Below are 8,653 nucleotides of genomic sequence, written 5' to 3'. Positions count from 1 at the left end.
TTGTGCTTGTCTGTTGTGTTTGCTTGCAGAGGTGCACTGGAAGGCTGGGCGGAGTTTACAATCTCGGGTAGCATCACACTCACGCACTTGCAGCTGCATGACAATCACTGCTTGCTAGGGATGGGCGATACCACACTTTTAGGATTCGATACGATACCGATACTTTTTCTTGCATTTTCATCGATACCGATACCGATACCATTAATTTCTTATTGGCAATTTTTGTCAGTCAAAATATTATTACTATTGTTATTATTTAAGACAAATCACAAGACAAATACAGACCATTTATACCACATTTATTATGGTCAATATATAATAAAAGTAAAATTTAAATAAATAACATAAATATGAAAAATAAATAGAAGACCCTGCACGAGAGTCTGCAAAAAAGCCAAGTGTATCCAGGTACAGACATTTGCATCCTACCTTTGACAGTGTAGTGATAAAGTAAAAATAAATTAAATATAAACAAAAATATACACATTTTAACTTTTCTTTTCTTTTCAAAAAGTCTTGGTAGAAAAAGCTTTAAAAAAAACAACTAATCATAACAATGTTATGCTTCGAACCTCTTTGTGGAAATAAACTTGTAACACTTCACTCAAGCAAAGTCATAATTTCCTTATCACAATAAACTAGGATTTCTTTATCCTATAAACCTGCATACAATGACAGTTCCCTGAGAAAATGAACTTGGAAAAATTAACTACAAAAATGTCTGACACCATCACACCTTTAGTGTACTCGAGATATGTCGTCACACAACACACTTTACTGAAGTCTCAGATTGCTGTTCAGAAAAAGTAACATGTTCACATTTTCTGCTTTGAGACGATTACGCCTTTGGCTGATTATTTCTCCGGCCTTAGCGAAGAGTCTTTCTGCTGGAACAGACGTCGGAACAGTTCCAAGGTATTTTTTCGCAACTTTGTTCAGCAGTGGGAATGTGGTATCATTTTTTTTCCACCAAACCAAAGGGTCCTCACTCCTTGGGATCACCTTTTCTTCCATGTATCTTCTCATTTCAACATATGCGTCTGTGTTTGCTGTGCGATTGCTCTGAAAAGCCAGAACACGACTGTCAAACTCCTGCCATAATCCCTTGGATGATGAGCACTCAGCAGGTGACTCTTGTGTCACAGTTGATGCAGTCGCGGCGGCCTCATGTCTCATTGACTGTGTTTCAGCGCAGGCCAGGGCTTGCATTTCTGTGATGATCCGTGATTTAATCATCTCCACATTTGCAGAATCACTGAACACAATGTTTTTGAAGCGAATGTCCAAAAAGGTGCTGGCTGCAAGAGTGTGGTTGTGTTCAATGTTTTGGAACCTTCGCTTGCATTGTGCTGCAAGTTGTGAAGCCAGACTGTTACCCTGGTCAGCAGATGTGGTTACTTTCTGGAGAAGACAGACCAGAGGTATGACTTTGGAAATCGTGACATAGTGCTCTGCTGAAACCTCCTTGGTGGCCTCTTCAAAAGGCCTGAGGACGTCAATGGCCTGTCTGATGTGGGACCATTCTTCATCACATAGGCACATGTTGTTTCTCCCAAGAAGACAAAGTGCTGTTGTGATGGCTTGTTGTTGCTCATACAGTCTGTCAATCATGTACAACACAGAGTTCCATCTAGTATCCACTGCTTGGATTAGTTTATGCTGTGGCAAGTTCAACTGATTTTGTACTTCTTTTAGCTTGTCAGTTGCTCTGGTGCTGTGATGGAAGAACCGAACAATGGCACTGCATTTCTCCAAGCTGGACTCAAGACCTGTGTCAGCCTTAACGGAGTCCTTCACAATGAGGTTGAGTGTGTGAGAAAAACAAGGAATATGTTTCCAACAAGTTTTACGCACAGCAGAGACCATATTGGCTCCATTGTCTGTAACAACTGCATGAACCTTACTGGTGATGCCCCATTCATCAGTTGTTTTTTTGAGGAGTTCAGATATATTGTCTGCTGTGTGCTGCACAGCTACATGGGTTGTTGCAAGATTGCAAAACTGCATCTGCCAGTCTTTGTCAATAAAATGTCCTGACAGAGTCAAATAAGCTTCAGTGGTTCTTGCAGTCCACATGTCAGTTGTTAAAACCACACTGCTTGCTGACTGCATGGAGTCCTTTACTGTTTTTTGTGCATGCTCGTACAGTTTGGGAATTTCACCTGTCATCATGGATTTCCGACTAGGGATCTGGTATCGAGGATCTACCACCTTCATGAAATGCCGGAAACCTTGGTCCTCCACCATTGAAATTGGTTGCAAGTCCTTCACAATCATTTTGGCAAGGCTCGTTGTGATCTCACGTGCTCTTTGAGACTCATCTGAAAAGAATAATATTTTCATGTCACAATAGGGAAGATAAAATGTATTTGTTATAAAAGATATTAAGGATTTAATTAGATATTAGGGCTTTCCAATTAACTGTCAAATCTGAAACACAAGAAGCTGCAGTTATTTTTTAAAGTTTGTGATATAATGAGCAGTTAATGAAATGTGAAATAGGCTAATGTTTTCGAAATGTCAGAAATCATGTTACAGATTAAAACCAAAATCACATTCAATCATATATTTCAAGATTTTCTTGGGAAAAAAAATAAAACTGTCATGCAAAGATGAAGAATCTCCAAATTTTATTTCAGATTTTCTTATCTTGTTTTAAATACTCAAGCAATTTTCAACTTCAGTAAATTCCCCTTTAAGGTGGAAATTATTTGAATTTAGGATAATCATTTAAACAAAAATATTCAGTAACCCTAAAAAAAAATGCCTGTTTTAAGTCAGCAATTGGACAACACTGGATACCTGAAGTGTCTGTTAAAAGTAGATTATGGTCGGAATATTTATAGACTTTATCACTACACTGTCAAAGGTAGGACGCTAACTGTCTGTACCTGGATACACTTGGCTTTTTTGCAGACTCTCGTGCAGGGTCTTCTGCCGGGCTGCGGGTGGCGGTGCAGGTTCTTTCACAGCAGCCTGAGCCTGTCTTTTTACCAGCTCACTGTGGCTCTCGGGATGTGTGGTCTTCATGTGTTTAAATAAATTGCTGGTGTTGCTGCTGTGTAGTACTTGCTTGTCACACAGTTCGCACCGTGCCGTGGCTTTGTCTACTGGTGAAAAATAACACCACACCACGCTTCGTTTCTTGTCTGCCATTATCGCGCCTCTGGCTTTTCCTCCGGCTCCCGCATCCGTGGCCGTGCTAGCCTCCTGGCCTAGCTGTGTCGCTGTCGGCTGTGTGTCGCACGTTGACGACGCTCATTCGCTGTCTCCTGTCACGTGACTGGGCCAGCTCAATACTCTGCCAGGTACAGGGGTGTCCCAGCACAAAGTAATTTAAGTAAGTAATCAAAAACAGCTGAAAGTGATGCATGCACCCCCACGCCCTTTTTTTAGTTTATATCGATACTTTTTTCAGAAAATTGATGCCAAATGAGTAGCGTGTGAGTATCGATATATCGATACCACAGGATCGATACGCCCATCCCTACTGATTGCTTAAAAGCCCTGGTCGTCACTGTAGCTGCTGCCAGAGGATTTTGTGAACGACACATGGTACAGGGCTGTGTAAATAGTGTTTTCTAGGCTTACTCTAGTCCACCTGTGTTTTCCAGTACAACGACAAACTGTGCCTTGCTTTGTGTACGGTCTCCATCTGAGCACCGACCAACGTGTGACTCTGCTCCAGCGCACCGATTCCTCAGCACCTCTGCAACACTCAACCTGTCTTGCAGTCGTCCGAGCAGCTAGACACCACACAGCTCTCCAGCAGCATCGACCTCAAACCATCATCAGCTGTGAATTCAGTTGTATTCAAATAAAGAACCTTTTTGTCCTGCTCCGGACTTGTGTCCACTTTTGGCTTCAACCAGGTTCTATCAAGTTTGCTCCGTCTAGAATCAACAGAGCTATGTAGGCTTGGAGGTGTACCATGTCCAATGCTCCACGTGCTAAATGTAAAATCAAAAGCGAAAATGAAGCTGTTCTTTCATCATTTAGCAATAAAAGCGCCACCTATTGGTGGATATGCACCGAATTTGGCACAAACCCTCATGTGGGCATGGAAGACAGATCAAAAAAGTTTTGTGTTAATCGGACTGTATTTCATCAAGATATGCAAGACTGTGTGGTTTACCACAACGTGCAGGAAATTGTTGTTTTATATTTTGGTCGTTCTTTAGGATATCACAATTCTTTTAATAACTTTTTGTCAGGAGAGTCCACAGATGCTGTGTGCAAAGTTTGGTGCAAATTGGAAAATTTGCCTGGGAGGAGTTCGAAAAAGTAGGTTTGTGACATTTGGCGAATTTGCGAATGGAAATTCAGTGCAAACGTGGGCATGGCCTACATCACATGGTTCAGCTGTATTCAGGGAACATATAGATGTAATGTTTAACAATGTGCACCATATTATGTGGGAGTAATTAGCAAAAAACGTTTTTTCTTGATAATAGCGCCACCTGCTGGTCATTTTTGGTGTGTGAGTTACAGGGGCAAGTCTATACCACCCCTATGAATTTCATATCCATAAGTATTATGGTGTGGGCACAGTGCCAAATATAAAATGAAACTGCCACCAGAGCGCCACCTAGTGTCAGATCGGTCACCCCTTTGTCAGCTATCCTCAGGAGGGCAGTGGCAATGAGTGTACCAAGTTTTGTGTTCATCCGACTAACCGATGTCGATATATAAAATACTTCAATTTAAAGAGCGCCACCTAGTGGTCATCCACCAAAATTTCGCACAGAGCATTTGGGGCTCATGAGCAAGTAGTATCCTGAGTTTCACGTCATTCAGACAAACCAATGTGGAGATATGCAACACTTCCTGTTTGGAACAAAATCTGCAGGAAGTTGTTATGTAATAACTTGAGTATTATTTGGAATTCCAAAATTCTTTTAATAACTTTTTGTCAGAAGGGTCCACAGATGCTGTGTGCAAAGTTTCATGCAAATTGGTGAAATTGCCTGGGAGGAGTTCAAAAAAGTAGGTTTTCGACATTTTGCGAATTTGCGGAAAAAAAACGGTAGGCGGAAATGGGCGTGGCCTATATCAGAAGAGTCAGCATAATTCACTGAATGCGTGGATATAAGGTTTTTGAATGTGCGACAAAGTATATGGGAGTTATTAGCCAAAACGCACTGTCCTTGATTATAGCGCCACCTAGTGGTAAAAATTCACAACGACAACAGATTAGAAAATTTTTCGCCAGGTCTGATCTATAGTCCAAGTTTGGTGAGTTTTGGGGTATGTTCAGGCAGTGAAAAATGCGATCATTTTGGCAGAAAAATAATCACTACAAAAACAATAGGGACCTCGCAGGTTCCCTGCTCGGGCCCTAATAATAAGAATCATTCGAAAAACAATAGGGTCCTCGCAGTTTCACTGCTCGGGCCCTAATAATCACTACAAAAACAATAGGGACCTCGCAGGTTTCCTGCTCGGGCCCTAATAAGAATCATTCGAAAAACAATAGGGACCTCGCAGGTTCCCTGCTCGGGCCCTAATAATCATTACAAAAACAATAGGTCCTTGCAGGTTCCCTCCTCAGGCCCTAATAAAGAAAGTTGGGAAGAGCCTGACCCCCCTCATCTATTGGTAATTGTACAGTCTTCATTTTTAGTCAAGGTTTCTTTCCATGCCATATAAAATTTGAGAGAAATCTTTCGATATCTAAATTAGTTCTCCTAGTAATCTTAAGTGGCAACATTTGCATTGGGTATAATATTCTAGGGAGCACATTCATCTTTATTAGGCTAATCCTACCCATCCATGACAGGGGGAGATCGAACCATCTGTTAAGATCACTTTTAACTGCTGCCATGGTTGGTGTTAAGTTTAGTTTATACAGCTCTTTAATATTTGCTGATACTCTGATACCCAGGCAAGTAAAGCCCGAAGGTGACCATCTGAAAGGGAAATTAACCAGGAAACCCCAGACATACCATGGTGGCTCCTAATATTTTCGGCCAATGGCTCCAGTGCAAGTGCAAATAATAGTGGTGAGAGGGGGCAGCCTTGTCATGTACCTCTACTCAAGTCAAAAATATCAGACATAGAGCCATTTACAAGAATTCTAGCAGTAGGAGATCTATATAGAAGTTTAATCCATTCAATAAAACTCGAGCCCAAGCCAAATCTATAGAGAACATCAAAAAGATACTCCCACTCTACGCGATCAAATGCTTTTTCAGCGTCTAATGAAACGGCGAGGACTTTTTTCTTTGTACTATATGAAAATTGTATTACATTCAGGAGCGTGCGAACATTGGAATAAGAATAAATATTTTTAACAAATCCTGTCTGGTCTGGCTTAACTAAAACAGGTAGCACCTCCTCCAATCTTCTAGCCAGGAGTTTTGATAGTAACTTGCAGTCAACCCCAAGTAAGCTTATCGGTCTGAAAGAAGCACACTGATCAGAGGGCTTATCTATCTTTAAAATCAGAGAGATGTGGGCCAGATTTAGAGTTGGTGGGAGCATGCCTCTTTCAAAAGATTCAATAAACATGTTGGTCAGAGGTCCAACCACCAACTTTGCCATCTTCTTATATAATTTGGGGCCAAACCCGTCAGGGCCAGGAGCTTTCCCACTCTGTAAAGATTTGATGGTCTCCAGGACTTCCTGAGCTGTAATTGGTCTACACAGATCATTTTTACATTCTTCAGATAATGTGGGAAGGTTTATTCTATCAAGAAAAGGTTTCCTTTGCTCTGAAGTGTTTTGGCACTCTGAAGAGTATAGTTCCAGATAAAAATCCTCATTATTTTACATATAGTTTTAGTTTCAAAGTGTTCTGTGCCAGCTCTATCCCTAAGTGATGGAACTGCATAAAGCCCTGTACGGCCCCTGGCCAGACGAGCAAGGAGCCTACTAGGTTCATTACCAGATTCAAATAATCTATGTTTAGCAAAGAATATTGCTGATTCTGCTTTTTGGGTTAGCAGTTGATCAAGAGCAGATCGTGCCGCTTCTAATCTTTTAAAAACAGATATTGAGGAGGTAGCTTTAAACTCTCTATCTAGTGTTGTAATTTGCTGTTCGAGTTCTATTTGTTTTGCTAATGTACTTTTTTTCTTTGCAGCTGTGTATGATATTATGGCACCCCTCAGGAAGGCTTTACCTGTTTCCCATAAGGTTGAAGCAGAGACGTCAGGCGTATCGTTTGTAGAAATAAAAAGTTCCCATTGTGATTCTAATTATGTTAAAAATGTAGGATTTAGACGCCAGTGTCTGGATGTGGGGTCAAAATAAGGTGGTAGAAGATCAATAGTGACTGATGAATGGTCTGAAAGGGTACATGTGTTAATAGAGCAAGTGTTGGTCCTGTCTAGAACTAATCTTGAAACAAATATATAATCAATTCTTGAAAAGGAATGATGAGGACGGGAGAAAAAAGTAAAATCTTTCTCTTGTGGGTTAATCATCCTCCATGCATCAAACAGACCGAGATCAGAACAGAGCGTCCTTGTGGCTCTAGCCATCTTGGAGAGAGGTAGGGCACTAGGTGGGCTATGATCCATACCTGGGGCCACACAATTAACCCTCTAGGCGCCAAAGTCGCATTATTGCGACAGGCAACATTGCTCATTAAAACAGCCCATATCTTTAAATCTACTGCCTTGTGCCGTTACTGCTTGCTACCACTAGATAGCCAATAGATTCAGCTTCAATCCTGACGTCATTTGGGGGTGTGTTTCTATGCAAAATACCTGAGAAAAAAAAGTTTGAAACCCGACACCAGCCGTCAGAGCGGCAGCGGCTAAACGGCAGAGTGGGAGAGGAGAGAGCCACGGAGCGGTGGCAGAAGTGTGCTGGACAGATCGAGAGACAGATAGCGATTTTTGTAATAAAAAACAAAATGCCCAAAAGACTTTACAGTGCGGATGAGGTGCTTGCACAGATCTTTGCTGATCGCGATTCAGAAGGGGACGATTTGCCCTCTGATGACGATCGCTCGTCAGAGACGAGTGACTGACGATGCTGCAGCTGCACACACTGTCACACAAGCAACACACGCTGATCACTGCGAGAGTTTTCTTTTCTTTTTACAAGTTAGATTAGGAAATTTACTCCTATCAGATTCCTGTTCATTTACTCTGAGGATGAGAGGATGAAAAAAATCTATGAAAAAATGAAATGAAAAAAAATCTACTGTGTAAATATGTTCAGAATTCCGTTTTACTGAATTTTACCTGGTGACATACAAATTAGATTAATAAATTTACTCCAATCAAACTCCTGTTCCTTTATTTTGAAGATGAGATGACAATATAAATATTTATTTTCTGTGTAAATATGTTCAAAAATCAGTTTTACTGAAAGTTACTTTCAGTCACCTGGTGACGTCACAATATGCAAATTAGATGATTAAATTTACTCCCATCACAAACTTTAGGTCATTATGAATATTTTTCTCATTTACACTATGGATTTATCTCTCACCACTTCCAAGCTACAGCCTTTTGAAATCTTACAATCCAAACGGAATATTTTCCTAAATAAACTCTGGCGCCTAGAGGGTTAAAATCCCCTCCAATTATTACTAGTGAAGGACAAAGAGAAGAGATATTGGCCAATAACTGAGAGTAAAAAGAGCTGTCAAAAGTGTTGGGGGCATAGATGCTTCCTATAAGAATATGTTCACCATACA

Source organism: Pagrus major, chromosome 2 (genome assembly GCF_040436345.1).
Source record: "Pagrus major chromosome 2, Pma_NU_1.0".
Taxonomy (NCBI): Eukaryota; Metazoa; Chordata; class Actinopteri; order Spariformes; family Sparidae; genus Pagrus; species Pagrus major.
Note: the sequence above shows the minus strand (reverse complement) of the source record.